Source organism: Carcharodon carcharias, chromosome X (genome assembly GCF_017639515.1).
Source record: "Carcharodon carcharias isolate sCarCar2 chromosome X, sCarCar2.pri, whole genome shotgun sequence".
NCBI lineage: Eukaryota > Metazoa > Chordata > Chondrichthyes > Lamniformes > Lamnidae > Carcharodon > Carcharodon carcharias.
In genome coordinates, this window is record NC_054507.1 from 22,217,712 (window position 1) to 22,244,729 (window position 27,018).

The window sequence follows — 27,018 nt, forward strand, 5'->3', positions numbered from 1 at the left end:
GTAAGGGGATCAAAGGTTATGGGGAGAAGGCGGGAGAATGGGGTTGAGAAACTTATCAGCCATGATTGAATGGCGGAGCAGACTCGATGGGCCGAAGGGCCTAATTTCTGCTCCTATGTCTTATAACAAAAACACTTAATAAAACATTAAAAATATTCTTTGCAAGCAGTTTGAACAGACGGTAACTGAACTTTCCTAATTAGTGTTACCACGAAAGGTTATACTAGGATTACAAGTTATTAGCACTGTCATATACTTACTCAACCTTACTCTCATTCAACTGGTCTTTTCCATGAATACGCTGGCAATGTCAAGAACAGACTGCCCAATTATTTCCTAACTGATTCCTGCTGTCCACTATGTGGCTGTAGCATAAAGGTGAAATCCATCAAGTGAAAGCCTTAGCTCATGGGGCAATTCCACTTGCCAGGCACCAAGTATTTTCCTAAGTAAATGTTAGAAGTTTTCTGGTTTGAAATCCTAATGACACAAAAACATCCATAACCCACAACTTCAAGACAGGGACGGAGGGTAGAAATGAAAATTGGTGTGTGTGAAGAAGAGGGAACCAGTGACCACCCATTCCATTTCAAACACAATACTGTACTGTGGCATGGAAACTCAATGATCATGGTCTCTCCCCAAAATATGATTGTAAGTTATGATACAAAAGAATTGTATCAGAGTTGGTCAAAGAACACTGCATATCCAGATAAATGACTGATAATCACATTATCATGAAACATCATCAGCGTCTCTACAAAATCACTGTGTGACGTCTATAATGAACTGTTCTGATGCACACTGTCAATAGTCACCTCCCTTTTCAAATACAGCAAACAAAATGAACTTTTATAAGTGACCTTTATCCCATTATCAAAATTCCCCAGCTGTTTAGAGACAAGGCTAAAAATAACACACCCAACGTTAGCAATAGAAGCATCCGCCTAGCAACCAGGATAACCAATACCACCTGTTCTGAGGTGTTCCAGAAACACTGGAAAAGGAGTCAGCCATTTAACCCCTTGAGCCTGTTTTGCCATTACATTAAATCATTGCTGATCTGTACCTGGGGCAGTGAGTTCTGGATTTCCACAAACCTTTTGTGAAAAAGAGCTTCCTGCTTTCGCTCTTAAGTGAAGTGGGTCTAATTTAAAGATTGAGCCCTCTTGTTCTGGATTCTCCCACCAGAGGATATAGTTTCTCTGTATCTAACCTTTCAAATTCCCATGGAATAAAAGCCGAGTTTATACAACCTGTCCACATAATTTAACTCTCTGAACGGCGCTTTCATTCTGCAGGATCTGTGCTGCACCCCCTCCAAGGCCAATATATCCTCCTCCTGAGATTTGGTACCCAACACTGAACACATTGTTGATCCAGATGGGATCCGACCAAGACGCTATACAACTGAAGCATAACTTACTCCCTTTCACAATCCAGCGTCCTTGAAATAAAGGCCAATATTCCATTAGCCTTTTTGTAGCTGTGCACTAGCTTTTAGTGATCTTATACAATGTAGGGGAACATTTGCAAAAACCCTACAGGACATTGTGATCAAGTATATGTGCTTCCCTTGTCTTTCCACCAATCTAAAACTTTCAATGTCTTTCCATTACATAAACATAAAATGGAGACATCAGAGCTAACAAATAGCCTGTTTAATAAGCAGCACCCAGCATTTGACCTAGGGCTAAGTATTGATAAGTTACCAAGTCCTACTCTATAACGCCTTCCTTAATTTACTCAACTCCATATAAAACACACAACTGATCTTTTGTAGCAAAGGAAATCCCAAACATGACATGCTTAAGCAACACAATCAATTTATCAAACTTAGTGAAATGAATTCTGGAAAAACTCTTGTTGCTCACAGTAATGCTGAACACATGAACATTTAAGTCCTTCCAAAATAAAAACAGAAAACGTTGGAAATACTCAGCAGGTCTGGCAGCATTAGTGGAGAGAGAAATAGAGTTAACGTCTCAGGTCGATGACTTTTCATCAGAGTCAGGGTTCTGATGAAAGGTATGCATACACGTCAGTACGATAAGTCACAACTGCAAATCCAGTCTTAATAGCATATCAACTGACTCACTGTGACCAATGCGACAGAAGCAAAACAAATAGGAGCTGGAGTAGGCCATGTCAAGCCTGCTCCGCCATTCAATAAGATCATGGCTGATCTTCTAAGTCAAGTTTCACACTATCCCCATAGCCATGACTCACTTAGTGTCCAATAATCAATCAACCTTTATACTGAATGTACTCAAAGGCATCCAGAGCTTTCTAGAATAGAGAATTCCAAAAATACACATCACTAAGTGAACAAAATTCTTCTCATCTCAGTCCTAAATGGTCAATCTCTTATTCTATGACTGTGACCCTGTGTTTTAGACTCTCCAGCCAGGGGAAATAGCCTCTCAATATCTACCCTGTTACGACCCTTAAGAATTTTATGTTTCAACAAGGTCACCTCTCATCCTTCCAAATGCCGTGGGCTATATTCCTAGTCACTAATGCTTGTGGAAGCCTGAAAATTAGAAAACTTTTATTCAGTAAATTTCAGATACTTTCTGCATAACTAACAATATTGATTCTCACTAATTCCTCCTCTCCCCAAAATACACATTTTCAGATTTGTAATACGCCCATTTTAAAAATGGACATTCATCCACAAATTGGTTGACTTGTCTGATGATTTGATGCAGCATGAACAGTGCTAAGCATTGTGGCAACCTTTGACCCAGAAGCAGTACAGTAAGGAAAATTTGTAATTTCTTTAAAATATCTAGGGAATCTGTAATTGTTTTTAAACATATTTGAAAAGGACTTTTAAGAGTTTGCATCAATTGTAAAGGGATTAATTCTAATTTTCTTGAATAGTAAGAAATACTGTTCCATGTGATCCTTGACCTGGAAGCAGTACCAGCAGGAAGAAAGTTAGGATACAAAAAGCCATGTGGCCAGACACAGAAGACAAACAAAGAAGCTGCTGCTAAGAACAAAAGAGAGCTGCAGCAGCAGGGAGAACAGAGAAGGCACATTTACAAAGAGTTGTATACGTGTAATACAGTTAAACAGGACAAAACCTGAAGACGGGGTTGGAGCAGGGATTGCAAATTAGACAATTTTACCGCTGCTGCTTCAATTTTGACAGAGCCTACCAGACCATTTAACTGGGTTTATTAAAGGGAAGGGATAAGAGTGTCTCTGGGGAATGTGTAGCTAAGGCGGTTCTGCAGGAGTGCGCCATTCTGGTGACAAACGTCTCAGATAGAATAAGGCTGCCGCTGAACGTGACTTAAGGGCCAAATTGATTGGAGTGGGAAAGTGAAAGGTTCTACACAGCAGAGGCCGAGTTAAAGAGCTTTGGAACTGTACGTAGTGCCAAAATTCTGCAGGGAGTGATGCAAATGCTTGTGGTCTTCTAAGACGCATCGTTGTTGTATCAACTATTTAAAGTGAAATTTACCATTTTATTTGAAGTATCGTTTGCCTGTTAACTGATGTTTAATTTGCATTGGTTGTGATTCATATTCAAATAAAAGTTATGAGAAGCAAAACTTTGTTGGTGATTTATTTACTTGGGGGTAGTTTGGTAAATTCAGTTATTTTGGTTCATGGTTTCCCCATGGAGATAATAACAATATTTTATTCCGAGAGGATTCAGAAAGGATGGATTAAAAGATAAACTAAACAAAAAATTCCATTTGTGAGGGTTTGAACTTGGCGAATTTGGACTTGGATTTAGTCAACGTTTCAGAGAACAGCTACTTTCAAATCCCTTATCAGTATGAGGATTTTGTTTAAAATAAAATGTTTTAAACAATTAATCCTAAATTGAATTTTAGCTTTTAATATCTTCCAACTTTAAAATATTAACTAGTAAGACTAAATAAGCGTAGAGTATGTGTCTTTAAAAAATGGAATTTGTATAACTTGAAGTTACACCAGATGTTGAACGCATAGTTGATAATTCCAGTGCAGTGCTGATAGAGGTGCTATCTTTCCAATGGGATGTTAAACCAAGACCTTGTCTGCCTGTTCAACTTAAGTGTCAAAAGATCCCATGGTACTATTTGAAGAGGAGAAAATAGTTCTCATGCTATTCTTGCCCAATGTAAACAGATTAACTGGCTATTCAGTTCACTTCCATTCAGAAAGATAACTCTCAGTATGAACCGTTTTGAAACTGAACGTGCAACAAATGTCTACATATTGTTCCTACTACAGCAGTAATGCTGGCATTTAAAAACCCAAGCGGCACAGGTCAGGTAGGCGTTTCTTTAACAAAAATCCCATGGTCACTAGCAGTCCTCGGATCTCTTACACAAATGGTTATTCTTCATACATGAAACTTGAGAACAATATGTTAGGAGATGCGCCATTATGATTGAACCCTGTATAACCATCATACCCTAAATTATTTCAGCTCTTGTATATCAGATTATTCTCACACATGAAAGCCAGCCTTTGAGGATCTTGGCTTTAAACACCCAGGAAAATAATGGCAGACCCTGTTTGGTAATGTCTACTAGGCATTGGGCTAGCTTAAGTTCTCAGTTTTGTCTTCAAATGCAGTACAGCATTATGTCAGACAGGTTTTTAGGTTTAAAACATCAAATAAATTTAACAATGGCCAAGTCAATAATCTAACAGCGATACAATAGTTGCATATTTAATCAAAGCTGTTACAAAGGACTTTTAAAATACAGCATTTCCCCTTTCTTCCAGGAATTTCAAATTTTAGGCCACTTCAGATGGTCACTGATTGCTTCTCAGTGTAATCTGTACATCACATCCACTGCATCTCCTTTCCTTCACCATAACTGTCACCTCCTCAATGAACTCTACTAGGTTTGTTAAGCACAATCTCTCTTTCTGAAATCCAAGCTGGCTGCTTCCATTTAAATATTTTGCCATTTTATTTTAATGATTCCCAAATTTCTTGTGCCACAGATATTACACCAACTGTCTGCAATTACCCAGGTTAGTGTCTCTTCCTTTTTGGCACTATATATTTAGTACTATATATTACATTGGCCAGAATCCAATTCTCCGGCACACAACTTTCTCAACAGAATCCCGAAATATAATTTCTAGCATCTTCACTATTTCTTTCCCCATTTTCTTCAGGATCCATAGGTGTTTTCTGTCAGGCACTTTGTCTTCCTAGGTTATTAAGCTTTAATAGATTAGCATGAACGAAGTTTCTAACAAACTGTATAGGTGTGTTTTATTTGCTATGTTATACACTGGACATATGTATTCCTCAATAAAACATCTTGAGCTAAAATTGCAAGTATATCTTCCCCTGAATTAGCAAATGAAGATGAGGTAGCGAGAAAATCTGGTGCTTATCTTGGGATCCATTGATATACCTTTATGCTCAACTGCAAATCCTTGCACTAGGGTTCCAGATACCACTGATGGGGAGAAAGATTTTAGAGTAGTTGACCTACACCTGAAGGTAATAGCTCAGCAGAGAGGCAAATTAGAGATATGAATCTCCTTCAGCTTCAATGCAGTATTCCACATTCAGCATTTCTGAATCTTAGAAGTATTTATTTAGAAAAAATGCCTTCTTTACCTTGGGTCAAATATCTCAATAACGGGAAAGGAGGATATCTCTTGGTGCACTAGTTAAGATGGGGTGATAAACGGATTTTCAAAGACAGAAAGAAGGCAACTGTGCAGGAACTGCCTTACTAAACCAATAGCTTTCATAATTTTTTTCTAAATCTGCATGTAACCCTTGTGTGAATGAGTGGTTTTTCTGTTAGACTGACTTCCCCAAACTCCTTCAAGCTTAAATTCAACTCTCCAGATTACTGAAAGTTGTAGAGTCAGTTATTAATTCCCAAGTCACATTAAAATCATCAGCTTTGGATAGCTTCCCTGGTGCCTGCTAAATACTTATCAGGTGAGATGACTCATTTTAATGGAGTGGTTAACTAGGCATCTAAGAGAGACGTTCTTCCTGATGCCAATAAATTAGTTTATTAAAGGAAAAGCACAAAAGGATGCTGAAATTAGTTCATCAATTCGATTTCCACTACAAAATACACAATCTCACTTTTCTGGTCCATAAAACAAAATAAGAAAATCTCCAAAACATCTTTCTTTCACATCCCTCACTGTTCACTCCTGACTGGATACCTTCTTTGGTATATTTTAATAGTCTCAATGGCCCAGAAACTGCCAAGGCATTTACACTGTATCAGAAGTATTTTAGTTTGTAAAGAAATTCAAGAAATCAAGAATTGTGGGTTGTTCTCAAGATAACAAGAATAAGAGCAGGAAGTCTACTTGGGTGTTCCCTTGAAACTGGTCACACATCCTGGGATTATATCTCCAAGGGTATCTTCCACCATGAAAAACAAGTTAAACCCCGCAGCCAAATGGGTTACCACTACAACCTCGGTGCAATAAACTTGTCTGATATCTAATCAGGAAACTGAGTATGTTTTCCTCTGTATGTAAAGTTAAGGACTATTATTGTGTTATATGACTGGTTTCTAATTTTTTAATAAAAGGATTTGCTTAACTTAACTCAGAGAAAAAATGTACCCATGTGACAAAGCAATGGAGCGAGGAAAAGGTTCACAATGATTAAGTAAAGAAATCCAAGGTACAGCCAAATTTCAGGCAGTATTCAGCTGAACGACACTGGAAATTCATATTTAAAACTAAAAATCACACAGCAATTATTTTCTTTGATCAACAGCACTTCTTTCCGGTATGTTTCTTCCACCATCACCACACCCCCACCGCCAAGATCTTCTTGTGCTGGAGGAAGGAGACTAAAACTGTGGTACAGATACTGGAAAATAATAATTTTCCCCAATTAAATTCACTGAAGTAACTGAAATGTCAGGCAAACTTATTCCTATATAAAATGATAATTTCTTTCCCCATACCACCTCCCAAATGCACACCCATAGCTAGTCCCCAACCACATTATCAAGTGATGTGGAAAAATTGCAGGCAGCAACTTGCTGTTGGATTGTCTTACTTCCTTCATCACATCATGAAGAATGCATCTTTCTAAGCTTCAAGCATCCACTTAAGAAAATCTTACCCAAAATGAAAATACAGCTTCTAAAAGTAAAAGGAGGTTTGCATTTTATTCACATTGCTAACTCTTTTCATTCAGTAATTAATTCTTACTCTCCTGAACTTGGGTGGCATTGGGAAAGCTCTTGCATAGGTCAATACAGGAGACTTAAAAAAGGTACAGACATGTTTAAATCATTGAACACACCTTTTACTTTCAAGTGTGGAGGTGATTAAAACAGATTAATAAACAAATTCGCAAAAAGCTAAGCTTATCTTTTGAAAAGAACCTAATTTCTGCAAAAAATATGCAAATATTTTTGAAATCCTTCTTTGCCCTGAATTACATCACTGTTGTACACAAGGGTGTTTACTTAGCTGCAGACCAGCAATAGTTACTCTTAAGCTGCTTTGATTGATGAACGGATATTTTATCACAGACTGATCAAGTAGTAGTCCAATGCAGCATTCTGAATTAACCTTTGCCCTCTTCCCAAAAACAAGTATACATCTTTTCCAGGCACTTTGCCAGATTAGCAAGCAATTTTACCAGTTGAAGCATATGAAAGATTATTAAAGTGATGTCTTGAATTAATCTGTAGAACAATTGAATTATTCAAGATTTGACCTCAAAGCCACTCGCTTCCACTCTCCTGTCTCAATAATACAGTTTCTAAATTGAAAATATGGCATGTTTTCTCTAAGTAGGTAATAAAGGTAAGTCTTACTTATATTGTACAAACTTTTAATATACAAGAACGTTTAATGATATCCAATACCCCAATACACAGAACATTTTGAATACTGCAGATAAAAAGATGCAACATTGCAGTATTGCCATGTCCACTTATTCTCATAGGATTTCTGAAGCTCTAACATAACTGCAAAAATGTATTTAACTTACAAATGAACTGTCCAGGAACTAACAAAAGAAAGTTGTGCTAATACACGATTTACAGATTTATCTTGTGCTTAAATAACACAAATCATTAGACATTGTTAAATATTGACCAATATTAACTACACTAAAGGGATTAGGATTACAGATGGTTGAAGACTGCAATAACCAAATATAATAGCACAGCAACAGTCTATAAATGACATCAAATTAGTCCAAAGATAAGTCATTCTACATGATTACATTCTAAAAAGAGGCGATCTTTAGAAATCTTCTTCTACTCAAGTTAATGTGGTATTTAGCAGCTTCTGCAGTTTGTTCAAACTTTGACCTTTTTTCTTTTCCTTTAAGGAAATGCATTCCACAGGCCAATTATTTTTGGAAACTACATGCCACGTCCACATTTCCCTCCCTGACAAGCCATTAATACTTCTGTTGAAGCAAAAAAGGCTTAATTTTTATTCTCAGATGGTATACTTGTTCTATTCTGCTCCAGCTTACCACAGGTGTCAGTGGATGTGGCAAATATGTCTCGATTCAAAGATCAATTACTATTTCATTCATAGATTTCTCTCCCATAGTATGTTGTAGATCTGGAATTCTGCTTTTTGGTTTTGTCGATGTCAAGCCCTCAATATGTTTAAACCTTCAATCCTAATCAGACAGCTAATGGTCGCTGTGTGCGCTATACACAAGTGAAAAATCACCAATTAAATACACTTAAAAATAAAACTTTTAAATACTCTTGAAAGTATCAAAGTTTCCAAGTATCAAAACCCCTAATGGACATGATCAGGGATATTGTTGTTGCTCGCCACATTTCACAGCTATAAAAAAAACAAGTGTATAGCAATTGTGTTATGAGATTGTTTACCAATCGGCTGCTTGATCAGAATACAAAATACTAGCTGTAATGTCAAATTTCAACCATCTGAGCCACTTGGCAAATGTATGTAGAATTATTTAAAACATTTTCTCCTCCACCCAAAGCAAGCAGTTATGAAGGTCAAGCTACCACTGTATTTTCTGCACAGGTGTTCATTTTTATGCATAAACAAAAGGCGCCTAGAACCAAATAAAATCAAGTTGAAACCTCAAGGTTAAGAGGAGAGATAGAATATTGCTACAGGTGTCAGTCACAAAAGCTCATTTCATAATCTATTTTATAAGTTATTCCCTTCCTCCTCAGTATTCCTATTCTATGTCTACGTCCTCTAGCAAAAGAGTTAGCAAGAATCTGCCCATAGGCTCTTTTGTTTTTACTGGTTTGAGATGGCAGACACCTATCCAGGATAATCTTCACATGAATCAGTTCCTTCAAGTGAAGAAGGGGAAATAATTGTGAGCAAGGGGTGTAGGGGAGAGCTGAAAGAAATGTCCAAGTAATCAAGAATGGCAATATTTTCAACTGATCTCTAACGTGGTGCCCATCCCCTTAGGAACAACCCACAGGCCAGGATTTTCCTGCTCCATCGTGGCAGGATCTACTTCAGGAGATTCAGTGGCCCATTCAAAAGTCGATTGACTTTTGGCGGGAACAGATAATCCCGGCGGTGGGCGGGATCCTGCCCATGGTTTTTGTAGGTGGCCAAGTCTCTTTCTTTCACCTTAAATTACTGTTGCAATTGCCTTGTGAACTGCACACCCGCCTTTGAGATATTTCCAATAACACAACAGAATTAATTTCCATTAACCAATCAATCTGCATCTTGAGTAATTTAATAATAATCTCTCAGGCATAATGACCAGAATTAGTTTTGCTGGCCAGACATTATATAGATTAATAAAGGCAACTATGAGGGACCAATGAAACCCTAATGGCTGAAGAATCCAAAAGGTGTCAAGGAGACTGCAGAATATCAAAACACTCCTGCCAAGCTTCATAGCCTCTATGCTTTATAAACTTGAGCTCATCCAAAACTCTGCCTGTATCCTATTCCACACTGAGGCCTTCTCGTACATTACACCAGTCCTCTCCAACATAAATTGGCTCTCAGTCCATGCAAAGCCTCCAATTTAAATTAGTTATAAACCGTTTGTATTTCTATGCTCCATTTTACAACCATACATTCTAATTTTTTTTTTGGAAACATGTATGCCCAATAAAATTTTGGAAGATACATGCCACCTACAAATGTTAAGTGAACAAGGATTTCAATAATTCATGCATGTGAAAGTTGTCATATGCTTAATATCTAGTCTACAAGCTTAAATAACACAGGGTAACCCACTTGCTCCCACGTTTTAAAATAACTTGATCATTTGTTACCACATTGCTCTACAGGATGAAACAAATCAGGAGGATCCTTTGAAAGAATGCCATGCATCACACACAAACCTACAAGTTTGCCTAGATTTTATTTTCAAACCATCTCATTGCCTCTCCTTACACAAGCTTCACCACTTCAAAGCTATTCTCATAGGCAATGTTTCATTAAAAAAAATGCACAGAATTTCTGAACCAGAATGAGACTAAATTCTTAGTGATAGCAAGTTCTCCCTTTTGGAACAATCCAGTCTCTGTTGAATTGCAAACTTATGCCAACAAAACCTGAATCATTCGAGAGGCTTAAAACTAATGGGAGGCTTTGTGGCACCTTTTCTGAAAACTAACTACTGGGTTTTAGAGGTTGAAAGCATCTTAAAAGCATGTGGGTTAGAAACAATTTATCTGCATCACTAAAGGGCTCAAAAATACATTCACAACCTTGCTGGAGCTGTTTGCTAGAAAACTCCGCAGCAATTCTCCAATGCCCTCCCGTGTTTGGAGTGAAAGGATCTGCTTTCTGCTCGGCGCTTTTTCCCCAATTGTATGGTCAAGATCAAAAACTGTATCGGTTAAATATTAAAAGAGGTGGCTGGCTGGACCTTTTGAGCATATTTGTAAAGGACAGTATGCAGTCCAAAATTAAGAAAAGCCTTTAATGCTGGTGGAAATGAGTAAGCTCCTGCATTTGGCTGGGCACCTGAAATTTAAATCAACACTTCAGTCAGGAACCAACAGTCACTCAAAAAGAAATAAGTGTATCTGACAGTAATTCCAGACAATTCACTCTGAAAGCAGCCTGCTGACACCCTTTTTGTTAGTCATTGTATCTCCAAGACACACCATCTCCAGCTGTTCCTTTGTAACCAGTGTTTTGCTATTTTTGTAGTATCTGGAACCTGTTAATCCTTAATTGAGGAAGCCAATTTTAAATTAGAATAATCCTAATCTTTTAACAACATTTTTATTTTAGCTTCTACAATTGGACAGCAAATTGTGCATCAATTAACTAGAGAATCAAAATGATTAAAACATGATTTACACAAAGAGGCATCCACTCCAAAGAATAGTTTTAACATTTATTTTGCTACAGTCAGAACTATCCTGAGTACTGCATTGCTAGCTTTATTACCAAATAGTGAAATTCACGATGATGAGAACATGACTGAGTATTTGGAGAAGTAGAGCAAAGCACTGGAAGACAGAAGGTCAGTAGATCAAAGGATCCAATTTATGGGCTGTCAGTTTAAACCCACAGAAGAGGATCAGAGTGAAGGTGTGCAGTTAATGGGCGAAGACCTGGAGAAAGTGAGTAGCTTCAAGTACCTGGGGTCAGTTGTGGCTGAAGATGGAAGCATGGGACTAGAAATTAAGCAACAGATTAGCTCTGGTTGGAATAAGTGGTGGAGTATTATGTGTAGAAAAGTACCACTGAAACTGAGAGGAAGAATCTACAAGACAGTTGAGAGACCAGCCTGATCATCTAGTAGGTTGGAAGAAGAATGGGTGATGACAAGAGGTGATAAGTGAAGGGTAATCAACCAGCATTGCTGCGACCCCAAGTAAAATGGGGGAAGCTGAAAATCGTAGTAAAATCTAAGCAAGAGGAAAAGGAAACTGGAAACTAGAGGAACTCACACTTTCATTGTTACTACATTTATTGTTTTGAATATGGTGGTCATTTGCTTTGAAGAGTAACCTGTAGAATACAGTAACATAATTTTGTCAAAAAACTGCAACTAAGATAGCCAAGCACTAGCCACATCACCAAAGAAGCTTGCCCTAAAAAACATAATTCAATGTTGTAGAAGTTAAATGGGAAAATCCACAGAGAAATTTCTTAGGCAGAATTTGCTCTCCTGTGAAGATCAAAAGACCTCTGCAAGTGATGGAAATCAAAAAATTTAGGAATGCTAATACATAACAGGTCAGCCAAGATCTATTAAAAGAAAAAAGACAGGTTGACAGTTTTATGAGAACAACAAAAAAATGCCTTTTACCTTTTAGATGCCGACTGACCTGCTTTGTATATCAGCATTTTTCATTTTTATTTTCACTCTTTTGTATAACAGCTTGTGCCCAACCCTAGAAATGCCTCATGTCCTGAAGAAACTCAAACTACTGCATTGGAAGATATTTAAGAGGACAGACCAGTGTACAAGATGGAGCAAAATTAAAAACATACATATTTCAATTGTCCCCAAAACTTTCACTGGATAATCATTTGAAACCTTTCCCAGTTTTCCCATTCCTGAAACAAAACTATTAATACATTATAGAAGAACTTGTCCCATCATTAGGGAAGCAACTAAGGAACGCATATAACAGTGTGCACTGTACAAAACTTGCATTTTTATATAGCCTCTTCTATAACCTCAGGAGATCCCAAAGCACTTTACAGCCAACTAAGTGCTTTTGAAGTATAATCACTGATGTAACACAGAAAATGTAGAAAATTTGCACTCAGCAGATAGACCACAAATGAAATAAATGACCAGACCATCTGTTTTAGGCGTTTGCTGGAGGACAAATGTGATCTGGGACACTGGGAGAACTTCCCTGCTCTTCAAATACTGTTAAGATCTTATTCGTTTACCTGAAAGGACAGACATGGCCTAGATTTGAAGTCTCATCTGAAAAATGCCAGCACCAACAGTGCAGCATTCCCAGCATAGATAAGATGCTCAAGTCTCAGGGCTTGAACCCACGACCTTCTGATTCTGATGAGAATGCTATATGAAATTATAAATATACATCGTCATGATCAGGTGATGAGGGGTTAGATGGCTCACCTCTTTTCCCTCTCCTCGTTTGACCACAACAGGCTTGTTTGAAAAGGATATACTTGTCAATTCATTGAGCGTTTAACTGTTTAAGATATTAAAAGAACCAGACAGGTTTTCGAGTTTTAATAAAGAGGTGAGCTTTATTATACTCAGCTACATCCAAGTAAAAAATAAAATACGCTCCGACTTCCACACACATACATTAGAGTAGGGAAGGATAGGTTAACCGAACTGTAGAGTCCAAAGAAATGAAAGGGGTATATGTCTGTTTTGATTTGTGACTTGGCTGGCTTCAGGCTGAATTTGGTGATCTTGCGACTTTCCCCTCGGTGATCCCGATGCTTCTGGCATTGTGACGATTTAAAGATGTAGACAGCTACTTCGGCTGTTCTCTTCGAGACAATAGTGCGGGATTGATTTTCTTCAAGGAGTCTGTCTGCAGCAGGGCGCCCCTGAATAGTCACAGTCAGCAAATGGGATTCAAAGGCTTGTAGGTTGGGTTGCAGAGAGAGGAAGGAGGGACTCCACTCAGGTCTTCCCTCATCAGCATCTCAGCTGCTTGCCCTCTTACTGTAGAGAGGAAACATGCAAAGGGTGGGCCCGTCACATGACCATCACCCAGCGATTCAAACATGGTCGTTACTAGTGCATTTCCCCTTGTAACTTAATCAGTTCATGTCTGGGAATCCCCCTCTCTCAGCCAGGATCCCATTGTTCAAGTGATTGGGTTTAAAGCATATTCCCATTGTAGCTTGATGAGCACATGTCTGGGAATCCTCTGCTGAATATCGCACGATTACCTTGCTAATGGGGACAGGATAAATGGCTCATTCATATTCTCCCGAGTTCGCTGTCCTTGATGGGTCTTTGCAGAGATGGTGTCCTCATCTCACTGGATTGGAATGTGGAAAATACAGTGATGCAAATTGAGTAGCTATCTTTGACTGCAAGCTCAAGTCACACTTCGTCTCAGTTTTTAAAAAAAGTCTGCTTTTAGAAGTTCAATTAGGGTTTCCAGTTGGTGGATAAAAAAAAAATCACTATTTGGCATAAAGCATGTTTGCGTGACAAAATGCAATTACTGTGGTTATGCCTAGCCTGCATATGGATTCAACTTTGTGTGTACCCATGTAGTACACATTAGTGAACCCATTCATCAATTTTGAAACATGATCAGTCCTACTCCCTAAAGGAAGAGGTAAAATCACCACAAAGTGTTAAAAGAATCAACTCGGGAAAAGTTGAGAATCTTACTGTATTCAAATTATTTAGAAAGTGTTCAAAAGCAAGGTTTATTCTCACTGAAGTTGGCTTTGCAACCCATTTATCAAAATCATTCTTGACTAGAGGATTGCTGCACTTTGTGAACAGTCTAGAACTATTACTGTTCAATGACCCCACTTTTCAGGCCATACAATAACTCACTCAGATGGGCTAACTATTGCATACTGAATGTTATCATTACCCTGGCCATGTTGGCATAGGATATCCCAAAAAAAGGAGCTTAATCCCCAATGCTGTGAACCCCTTTCCCATCTAATACTTGCCTCAACAACAGTTAAAATTCTGAGAATTCTGTATTTAATGTGCCTCCTCCACTCCCCCCTCCCCACCCTGACCACTGTGTGTCCAGAAATGACACACCATATTGCGTGTAGATTATAGCTGTGGTCTGTCATTTCCCTTTTTCAGAGCGAACGGTGATATTTTTAACAGCCACTATTGTACCTCTATGCCATACAAACTGCGGCAGCAAGTGTCAAGATGGTTTGGCATGCAGGGTACACATTCCTTACAATTCTTTGTGGTTTTCCTGTACACCAATTTGGGTTGAAATATTGATTTTGTTTCCAAGCCTGTATTGAGGTCTCACTCAAACGAACACAGAAAAACATTTTTTTTTAAATTGAAAAGACTATGATCTTGGAACAAGCACATTTTTATTAAGAAGTTTGGCAAAACCTCAGATAAATTCAGACATCCACATCTAAATAAAGGTGTACTGCTTGTATACTTGAGCCATTGCAAAAAGATCACATTTTCAAGGTTTTTTGTTGAGGCATTTGACTGTTCTGAATTTGTAGCTCCAAAAGCCCTATTCACTACAAAACTTAAAAGAAAGGAACAGCGCCTTTCACATCCATAGCACATTCTAAAGCACCCTACCCCTTGTTCCTTGGTAAACAGGATAATGATAACGGGGTGCATCTTTCTAGCGGAAAGATCGTAGATGCAATACCATAGGAAGCCCTAAACCTCAATGGAGTTGGATTTATTCAAAATGTCTACGTGGCCTCTATGCTGTAACAATTGAAGAGAAGATGTTCAATTGTTAAAAATACTTCCCTGTTTAAAAAGGTTAAGCAACTTTTTGAAGGAATCAAGCTGAAATTCACACCTTAATAAACAATGGCAATCCTGACCTGCCGTTGTATTCAAGCCCTGTGGTTTTCCAAATTTCCTCTGGACTATCTCAATACACGATGGCTAATAGAAATTGGATTAGTTTGCTGAATGTTACATAAATTTATGTATCATTCACATTGTACCCACAAAGACAACCTTTATTTACCAATACCTAAATAACCAGCAGCCCACTTCCCACAAATGGAGCCTCACAAAGACAACCTTTATTTACCAATACCTAAATAACCAGCAGCCCGCTTCCCACAAATGGAGCCTCACAAAGACAACCTTTATTTACCAATACCTAAATAACCAGCAGCCTGCTTCCCACAAATGGAGCCTCACATATCTAAATATTTTAAATTATTAATATTAAGTCTATTAGATAAAAGTTTCATTTCCCCCCAACGTATTATGAAAAGCTACACCCTCACTATTGCACTTTACTGAAATTCTAGTGACAATACTGTTCTGATTGAAAGCAAATATCAGTGAATGTGCCTGGAGTAGTTTTCAATGATTTTAAGACAGGACTTAGAGGTCAGTTCAAAGTCTAACAATCAAATTCCTAGAGTTCAAACAATCCAAGAGTCCTTGAGCAGTTTTGATGCAATCAATTTCATTAGAATTTTATATGGGAAAACAAAGTGGATCACAAATTTTTAAGTGAGGTTTGATGATAATTTTTATTCTAACAGGAAGTGTTGAACATTCAACTGCTGAAAAGTCAAGATAAGCTCGTTTGTCCAAAGATACCAAATCATAAATTAGAGGGGTATGGAAACTGAGACTAATTAGTGCTGAAGAGAGCTCAGATAACGCCGAGTTACATAGTTTATGCGTCAGGTGTGATCACAAGATGAAATAGGTTGACAATTTAAAACTGGTGGAATAAATAGTAATACATCTGAATCATTTAACAAGAACATTTTATGTATTTTAAACTCACTCCAATTTCTATGTCAATTAAATTATTAAATTTTTAAAATTAGGACAGGTGACAAAGTCAAAGAGGTTGATTTTGAGGAGTGTCATAAAGGAGAAGAGAGGTGGAGAGGTTTAGGAGGGGTATTCGATGGTTGAAGACACAGCCATCAATGTTGGAGCAAAGAAAGTGAGAGTGGTGAAAAAGAGAACAGAGTTAGAAGAACACAGTTCTTGAAGTGTTGTAGGGTGGGAAGGAAGTTACAGAGATAAGATGGCGTGAGGACATGGAGGGATTTCAACCCAAGGAAGAGAATTTTAAAATCAAGGCTTTGGTGAACTGGGAGCTAACATAGGTCAGCAAATACAGAGGTGATGTCCGAACAGGACCTGTTGCATGTTAGGATATAGGCAGAGCTTTGAATGAGTTCAAGATTGTGGACAGCAAAAATCAGAGTCTGGCTAGGAGAGCATTAAAATAGTTGAGTCTGCAGGTGCAAAAGCATGGCTGCTCCATTTTAATGCCAAAATACACCAATTCTAATTTTTGTAGAATTAAAACTGAATCACAGTAGTGTTTAATTACACAACACCAAAAACCATCATTTATAGGAACTAAAAATAAGCAGCTAGACATGCACCACATTTTGATTTAACATTGAAATGGGTTACCCTTCAAATTTAAGACCATAAGATGTAGGAGCAGAAGTAGGACATTCGGCCCATTGAGTCTGCTCCACCATTCAATGAGACCAGGGCTGATCTGATAATCCTCAACTCCACTTTCCTGCTTTTCCCCATAAACCTTGATTCCCTTACTGATTAAAAATCTGTCTATCTCAGCCTTGAATATACTTAATAACCCAGCCTCTACAGCCCTCTGTGGTAAAGAATTGCACAGATTGACTATCCCCTGAGAGAAGAGACCCTCCTCATCTGTTTTAAATGGGCACCCCCTTACCCTGATATTATGCCCTCTGGTCCCAGACTCTCCCACAAAGGGACACCACCTCAACATCTACCCTGTCAAGCCCCCTAAGAATTTCATATGTTTCAATAAGGTCGCCTCTCATTCTTCTAAACTCCAATGAGTACAGGACCAACCTATTCAACATCCCTTCATAAGGAAATCCCTCCAACCCTGGGATCAACCGAGTGAACCTTCTCTGGACTGCCTCCAATGCTAGGGTACTGTACACAGTATTCTAGGTGTGGTCTAAGTAGTGCCTTGTATAGTTTTAGCAAGAGTTCCCTATTTTTATACTCCATTCCCTTTGAAATAAAGGCCAACATTCCATTCGCCTTCCCTATTACCTGCTGAACTTGTATGTTAGCTTTTTGTGATTCATGCACGAGGACAGCCAAATCCCTCTGTGCTGCAGCTTTCTTCAGTCTTTCTCCATTTAAGTAATATTCAGCTCCTCTATCCTTCCTGCCAAAGTGCATAACCTCACATTTTCCCACATTATATTCCATCTGCCACGTTTCTGCCCACTCACTTAACCTGTCTACATCCCTCAGTAGACTCTGTGTCATCCTCACCACTTGCCTTCCCACCTATTTTTGTGTCATCCGCAAACTTGGCCATAGTACATTCATTTCTCTCATCCAAGTCATTAACATACTTTGGAAATAATTGTGATCCCAGCACTGACCCCTGTGGCACTCCACTAGTTACATATCGCCATCCTGAAAATGCTCCCCTTATCCCAACTCTGTCTTCTACTGGTTAGTCAATCCTCTATCCATGCTAATATACTACCCCCAACACCATGGGCTGTTATCTTATTAAATAGCTTTATGTGCGGTGCCTTATCAAAAGCCTTTTGTTCCATCTGCTGGTTCCCCTCTATCTATCCTGCTTGCTATCTCCTCAAAGAATTCTAATAAATTTGTCAGGCATGATCGCCTCTTCATGAAACCATGCTGACTCTGCTTGATTATATTATGCATTTCTAAATGCTCTATTACATCCTTTCTAATAGGATCTTTAACATTTTCCCAATGACAGATGTTAAGCTAACTGGCCTATAGTTACCTGTTTTTTGTCTCCCTCCCTTTTTGGATAAGGGTGTTACATTGGCAGTCTTCCAATCCTCTGGGACTTCTCTAGAATCCAAAGATTCCTGCAGTTAGTTCATTTAATATCCTAGGACGCAACCCATCAGGTCCAGGGGACTTATTGACCTTTATCCCCATTAGATTCTCTAGTACTTTTTCTCTTGTGATAATTATTGTACTTATTTTCTCCCCACCTTTTGCCCCTTGATTATTTAGTATTTTTGGAATGCTATTAGTGTCTTCTACCGTGAAGACTGTTGCGAAGTATTTATTCAATTCCTCTGCCATTTCCTGGTTCCCCATTATTATTTCTCCAGCCTCATTTTCCAAGGGACCTATGTTCACTTTGGCCTCTCTCTTCCTTTTTCTATATTTAAAGAAGCTCTTAGTGTCCATTTTTATATTACTTGCTAGTTTACCCTCAAAGTTTATTTTCTCCCTCTTTATTATTTTTGTGGTCATCTTTTGGTGGTTTTTAAAACTTTCCCAATCCTCTGGCTTACCACTAATCTTTGTCACATTATATGTTTTTCTTTCACTTTGATATTATCCTTAACTTCCTTAGTTAACCATGGTTGGTTTATCCCTTTTCTACAACCATTCTTCCTCACTGGGATATATCTTCTTTGCAAGTCATGAACTATTTTCTTAAACGTCTGCCATTGTTCATCAGCCGTCTTTTCTCCTTTCCCAGTCCACTCCAGCGGCTAAATTCTACCATGTTATGGCCACTGTTTCCTAAGGGATCTTTTACTCTGAGATCATTTATCAAACCTACCTCATTACACACTACCAGATCCAAAAATTGCCTGATCCCTGGTTGGATCCAAAACATATTGTTCTAGGAAACAATCCCGAAAACACTATGAGTTCTTGCTCATGGCTACCTCTACCAATTTGATTTTCCCAATCTGCATGAAGGTTAAAATCACCCGGGATTAATATACAGCCTTTTTTACATGCCCTCGTTATCTCCTGATTTATTCTGTGTCCTACAGCATAGCTACTATTAGGAGGCCTGTAGACTACTCCCACCAGTGTCTTCTTCCCCTTGTTATTTCTTACCTCCGCTCATATGGATTCCACATCTTCTGATCCAAGATCATTTCTTGCTACTATATTTATTCCATCTCATACTAACAAAGCTACCCCACCACCCTTTCCTTCCTGCCTGTCTTTTCGAAAAGTCACATACCCCTGAATACTTAGTTCCTGCTTTGATCTCCTTGTAACCATGTCTCCGTAATGGTTATAAGATCATATCCACTGACCTCTATTGTGCTGTTAATTCATTTATTTTGTTCTGAATACTACGTGCATTTAAGTAAAGAGCCATTGATTTTGCCTTTTTACCATTTTTGAACCCTTTGACTCTATTTGCTGTTTTTTTTTAATGTTTGTACACTCTGTCCCTTCCTGTCACACTCGGGGTATCATTACCTAAGTAGCTGCCCTGCAATGCCAACATATCCTTTTACTTTGTAAGCCTGCTTATCCCCTCTCCAGAACCACCACCACCCACTCACCCCTCTATTTAGTTTAAAGCCCTCTCTACAGCCCTAGTTATTTGAAAAGTACAACCCTGATGGATAACTAAAAGGTTTCGCAGCAGAAAGACTTTCTTTCTAGAAGCTAGTACCATGAAAAGGTGATATCACCTGCATTTCAAAACACTAGGCATTTTAAGACAAACATTTTGCCCCAAGTTAGATAATTAGGGCCTCAGATGTGGTGTGATCTCTAGTATATATTCCAACAGTATCAACACATTTAGGAGTAATAAAATCCAGGTTAGAATTAAGTGTGGCTAAGTAGTAATCAGGACAGGAAGCACTTGCTACCTTTCAACAACCCAGAATTTGAATCGCAATTTCTATACCTTGAAACATAGAAAGCTATTTAAGGCCTACAAACACAAAGTTAACAGTTATAGTCTAAATGCTTGAAAACAAGAAAAATCAAAAAGTCACCTTGGTGTAACAAGACCGTGCAGTTGCAGTAACAAACCTGCTGTCTGCTGATACAGATACTCAGCTGGGTTTTGAAGAACTATACATTTTCAAGAAAGAATACTCTGGGAGGAGGGATAGAACTTTCAATCTGAAGTGCTTCTCCAGAAAGATCAGGAAAAAAAACAATATGTTAAAATGTTTACCACTGTTCTACAGAAAAAAGTTTAGGCTATCAAATTTCCTTGCTGGAAAAGTCCCATTTGGACAATTTATCTGGTGATCTCATCTGCAGTCGATTGTCAACAAATTCAGCAAGGAGACAAATCTCAGGCTTTAAAGTCTTTTTAGTTACGAGTACCAGAATCTCACAGGATAGATGTGGATTCTTCTAAGTTCAATGATAGCCAGTTGGAGATAGGGTTCTCTATCTAGAGGATCTATCTGATCTTTTCCAGCAGAGCCCTAACAGCAAGCTGTTTAACAACTAAACCAAAGAGTCTTCTCTTTGGTCATCAGGAGATAAATAAAAGGCCAAGGGGAATATTCAAGATTGAAAGCACCTTCCTCAAATCTCTTCAAATCGTAAATTTCCCAATTTTTGTAACCCATTTCCTCTTCTGAAGAGGCTGTTTAAAAAAATCAGGATCCGATTTATACATACACACAAATTAGGAGCAAGAATAGTCCAATTTGCCCCCCCGAGCCTTCTCTACCATTTGATAAGATCATGGCTGCTCTGATTGTGGTCTCAACTGCACTTTCCTGCCTGCTCCATACCCTTAGATTCCCTTGTCAATTAAGAATCTAACTCGGCCTTAAAAACATTCAATGACTGCCTCCACCGCTCTCTGGGGAACAGAATTCCACAGACCAACGACCCTCAGAAAAACAAACATTCTCCTCATCTCTATCTTAAATGGTAGACGCCCTTATTTTGAAACTGTGTCCCCTAGCTCTAGTCTATCCCATAGGGAAAACATCCTCTCGGTATCTGCCCCGTCAAGTCCCCTTGGAATATTATATGTTTCAACAGAATCACCTCTCAATCTTCTAAACTCAGTGAATAAGTGCCAAAGTGGACAAGTTCACATTTTCCCACATTATACTCCATCTGCCAAATTTTTTGCCCACTCACTTAACCTATCTATATCCCTTTGCAGACTCCTTATGTCCTCGTTGCAACTTACTCTCTTACCTATCTTTATGCCATCAGCAAATTTAGCAACCATACTTTCAGTCCCTTCAAAAAGTCATTAAGATTGTAAATAGTTGTGTCAACAGCACTGATCTCTGTAGCACTCCACTAGCTACAGTTTGCCAATATGAAAATTACCTATTTATCCCTACTCCTTGCTTCCTGTTAGCTAACCAATCTTCTATCCATGCTATTATGTTACCACATACATCATGAGCTCTTATTTTGTGTAGTAATCTTTGATGTGGCATCTTATCAAATGTCTTTTGGGAATTCTAGTACACCACATCTACAGGTTCTTCTTTATCCACGTTGCTTGTTACTTCCTCATTAGTCAAACATGATTTGCCTTTCACAAAATCATGTTGACTCTGCCTATTGCATTAAGATTTTCTAAGTGCCCTGCTATAACCTCCCTAATAATAGATTCTAGCATTTTCCTTATGAGAGATGTTAGGCTAACTGGCCTGTAGTTTCCTGCTTTCTGACTCCCTCCTTTCTTGAATAGAGGAGTTACATTTGCTATTTTTCAATTTGATGGGATCTTTCCAGAATCTAGGGAATTTTGAAAGATTAAAACCAAAGCACCTACTATCTTTGCAGCCACTTCTTTTAAGACCCTAGGATAAAGTCCATCAGGTCCTGAGGGCTTGTCAGCCTTTAATTCTAATAGTTTTCTCAGTACCCCTTCCCTGATGTTTGTACTCATTCTAAATTCCTCTCTCCCTTTCATCTCTATATTTACAAGTATTTCTGGAATGTTATTTGTGTCATCTACAGTGAAAACAGGCAAAATATCTGTTCAATGCTTCCGCCATTTCCCTATTTCCCATTACTCATTCCACAGGCTCACTCTCTGGAGGACAACATTCACTTCAGTTATTCTTTTCCTTTTTAAATACTTGTAGAAGCTCTTACCATCTCTTTTTGTATTTTTAGCTAGCGTTCTCTCATACTCTAATTTCTCTCTCTTTTCTTGAAGTCATTTTTTTGCTGGTTTTTAAATTCTGTCCAATATTCTGACCTACCACTAATCTTCACAAAAGTCTACACTTTTTCTTTCAATTTGATACTATCTTTAACTTCCTTAGTTAGCCATGAATGGTGTACTCTTCTCCGAGGGTCTTTTTTTCCTCACTGGAATGTATGTTTGCTGGGTGTTATGAAATATCTCCTTAAATGTCTGCCACTGCACCTCAACTGACCTACTCCTTAATTGCTTTTAAGTTTAAAATACTAGTCTTAGATCTACACTTCTCTCCCTCAAACTGAATGCAAAAGTCAATCATGTTATGATCACTGTTACCGAGAAGCTCCTTCGCTATGAAGTCATTAATTAATCCTGTTTCATTGCACATTACCAGGTCTAGAATAGCTTGCTCTCTGGTCAGCTCTAGAATGTGCTGCTCTAAGAAATTGTCCCGAAAACACCTCATGAACTCATCTTCCAGGCTACCACTGCCAATCTGATTCGGCCAAAGTACATTAAAATCACCATGATTATTGCCATGTCTTTTTTACAAGCCCTCTTGAATTATTCCTGTATGCCCCGCCCTGTAGTGTAGTTAGTTTTAAGGGGCGTATAAGCTTCTCCCACAAGTGACTTCTGACCTTTGCTATTTCTTACTTCTACCCAAACTGATTCTACATCTTAATCTTTAGAACTATGGTCATCCCTCACTATTGTACTAATGTGATCCTTAATTAACAAAAGCTACCCTACCACCTTTTCCTAACTTGCTGTCCTTCTGAAATGTTATGTAACCTTGCATATTCAGGTCCCAGTCTTGGTCATCTTGCAGCCACATCTCTGTAATGCATATCAGGTCATACATATTTATTTCTATTTGAGCTGATAATTCATCTGCTGTGTTACAAATGATATGCACATTCAGATACAGAGCTTTCAGTTCTGTATTTTTTTTTGGTAAACTCTGGCCTCAACCGCTGGCACACTCTTAAGTTTGTACACTCAGTCCCTTCCCTACCATGCTCTGATTATCTTTACCTTTATTGTTACCCTGCACTATTCTTGTCCTTTCCCTTTAATTTACCACACATGATCCCTCACCTCCACTATTTAAATTAAAGCCCTCTCTACCCCCTAGTTTTACGACTCACCAGAACACTGGTCCCAGCACAGTTCAGGTGAAGGCCATCCTAGCAGCACAGCTCCCACTTTACCCAGTATTGGTGCCAGTGCCTCATGAATGGAAACCCATTTCTCCCACATCAATCTTTTGAGGCAAGCATTCAACTATTTACCCTACACCAATTTGCTCGTAGCTCAGGTAATAATCCAGAGATTATTACCCTTGAGGTTCTGCTCTTTAATTTAGCTCCTAGCTACTCATGGTCCATAAGCAGAAGTTCTTTCCTAGTCTTATCAACGTTGTTGGTACTTACGTGGACCACAACAACTGAATCCTCCCCCTCCCACTGCAAATTCCTCTCCAGCCCTGAGAGGTGTCTCAAAACCTGGCAACAGACAGGCACCAGCCTTCTGGATTCTTGCTCTCGACTAGAGAACTGTATCTATCCCCCCTGACTATACCATCCCCTACTACCTACTACTTACTCCCCCCACTTGAATGGCTTCCTGTACCATGGTCAGTTTGCTCATCCACACAAGCTGCAAGAACCTCAAACCTGTTGGACAACTGCAAATGCTGAGGCTCCTCCATTTCTACCTTCTCGATGCCCATACCTGCTTCACTCACAGTCACACGTTCCTGTCCCTGACCACAGAGCAAATCAGAAGACCCTAGCTAAAGTGAATGACTGCCTTCTGAAACAAAGTGTCCAGGTAACTTTCCCCTTTCCTGATGCATTGCAGTGTCTGAGGCTCTGGCTCAACTCATTAACTCTGAGCCAAAGTACTTCGAGCTGCAGAGGTTTGCCTTGGATCACACTGGCGTACTCCAGCTCCCACATACTGCAGCTGCAACACATCACTTGCCCCATCTTTACTGTGTTTTAATTAACTAAAATTTAGTTAAGAAATTAATTAATGACTTAAGTCATGCTTGTGCTTATATTCTTATAATTTCAATTAATGTTCCACTTACCTCAATTGAAATTCCCTAGTTTAGATAAGATAAATAGAAAATACTCGCCAACTAATCATCTACCTGCCTCCCTGTGATGGCACCTCTCAATTTTTCATTCTGAAAAATGGGCTCTGACTGGCTCCTGGAGGATAGCTGTTTGAGCCTCTCTGCCCCAAAGTCTCGCTGTTTGAGCCTCTCTTTCCCAACACCTTGCTGTTTTAGCAGCCCTCTGGTATCTTGCCCAATTACCATTAATGTACGAGCCAAGACGGTGAGCATCAGTTGCTATCCCACCTTATATTTACAGGTTAACAATGACAGACATGAGATGAATCAGTCACACAGATCAGTTTTTGTTATATAAAAACACACATCAGCCATTGCTGAAAGACAAATTAATTTGCAGCAACAAGTGGCAGGATTAATTACAGGGAACCACAGGAAGAAGCACACAATTGCACTCATCACAGGAAACAGCTCACATCACTTTCCACAAATTCCATAAATGGCCAGTGAAAATAAAAACCAAGGATTGGAAAACATGCTGAGGGAACCATTCAAACACTTATTATACGAGAACACACTTCAAAAAAGAAGTCCATGTTTCAGACAAGTATAAGGGAGAAGGAAAACATTCATCTCATTTAAATTTTCTTCATTTAGACAATTCTAATCTAATCCTATTGGCCGCACTATCTTAATATGCTACAGTAGAGACAGTCACCTATTTTGGGCCATGTGGGTACCTGCGCCTCATGTGCAAGAGGCTGCCATTTCAGTGTCTTTCCTATTTCAGTGCCACAATCATGTGCCACAGTTCTGCCACAAAAACCTTTGGGAAGAATTTGACCAAAGGAAGGTTTCCCAATTACTCTTAAGCTCACTTAAATCAACTTCAATTTTCTCCTCTGTGTGGTTCACCCAACGTTTAATTACCATTCCACCCACCGCAGAAACTACCCAAGATGCACTGCATCTTGTAGATGGTAAACACTGCTGCTACTGTGCACCAGTGATGAAGAGAGTGGTTGTTTAAATTGGCAAATGGGATGCTGATCAAGTGGGCTGCTTTGCCCTGAATGGTGTTGTGCCTCATGTGTTGTTGGAGCTACACTCACCCAGGCAAGTATAGCGTATTCCATTACACTCTTGACTTGTGCCTTTTAGATGGTGGACAGGCTTTGGGGAGTCAGCAGGTGAGTTACTTGCTGCAGAATTCCCAGCCTCTGACCTGCTCTTGTAGCCACAGTATTTATATGGCTGGTCCAGTTAAGTTTTTGGTCAATAGTGACCCCCAGGATGTTGATGGTGAAGGATTCAGCGATGGTAATGCTGTTGTATGTCAAAGGTAGATGGTTAGATTTTCTCTTGTTGGAGATGATCAATGCCTGGCACTTGTGTGGCATGAATGTCACTTGCCACTTATCAGCCCAAGTCTGAATGTTGCCCAGATCCTGCTGCATGGAAAATCAAGGGCAAAACTAGTAAATTTGAGTTCTAGCAGAAAAAAAGTTTTAGAAAAGATAACCAATATTGAAGCAATTAAACTGATAAGTTCTTGATTTTTAATTTCGTTGCAATGTATCACAGGTGGTTTTCCAAAACCGACAAAGATGTAATAAAGTGACAACTAAAATTACTGTACAGGAGATTAATCAAAACCTTCAATTTCACGACTGCTCAAAACTCAACCTAACCTACAGACATTTATAATTTGGCCAAGTTCTTCAGCACAGTTGGTAAAATATCGTTTAATAAAAACGATAAAATATAGTAATACACATATGGCACTTCTGTTGACGTCACAACCTCCCAAGTGTAGGGCTCATTACAGCTCCTACAGTGTCTGACCCTAGTAACACATACTTCATGGAAACAATGTTAGTCTGCAATAAGGAGACAGTGTGCCACATCTAGCACAATTCAGACAGGACTGCACTGTTGGAATGGAAAATTACTTTCCTACTTCTATTTTTTTAAAAAGGCAGTTTTCAATGAAAAAACAAAATCTAGTGTTAGACTCCATAATAATGTAGTTGTCAAACTAATCCATATGAATATTTTAAAACCTCAATCATTGTCTACTCTACATCAAAATGACTTGTATTTATATAGTGCCTTTTTACAACCAATGAAGTATTGTGCAAGACTAGTCACAGTTGTAATGTAGGAAACGTGGCAGCCAATTTGTGCAACACAAGGTCCAACAAACAGCAGTGAGATAATGACCAAATAATCTGCTTTAGTGATGTTGATTAAGGGGTAAATATCACCCAAGACACCAGGGTCAATCTCCTGCTCTTCAAAAAAAAAAACATGCCGTGGGACCTTTTACATCCATTCGAGAGGATAGACAGGGCCTTGGTTTAACGTATCACCTGAGAGACGGGACCTCTGATTGGTGAAGCACTCCCTCAGTGC

At 38.8% G+C, this 27,018-nt stretch overlaps 1 protein-coding gene across 2 annotated transcripts in view; it reads right to left on the bottom strand.

The window, feature by feature from the left end:
• Positions 1-27,018, bottom strand: part of spats2 (spermatogenesis associated serine rich 2) — a 110,104-nt gene that overhangs the window by 70,969 nt on the left and 12,117 nt on the right. The gene's annotated exons all lie outside the window — the stretch shown is intronic.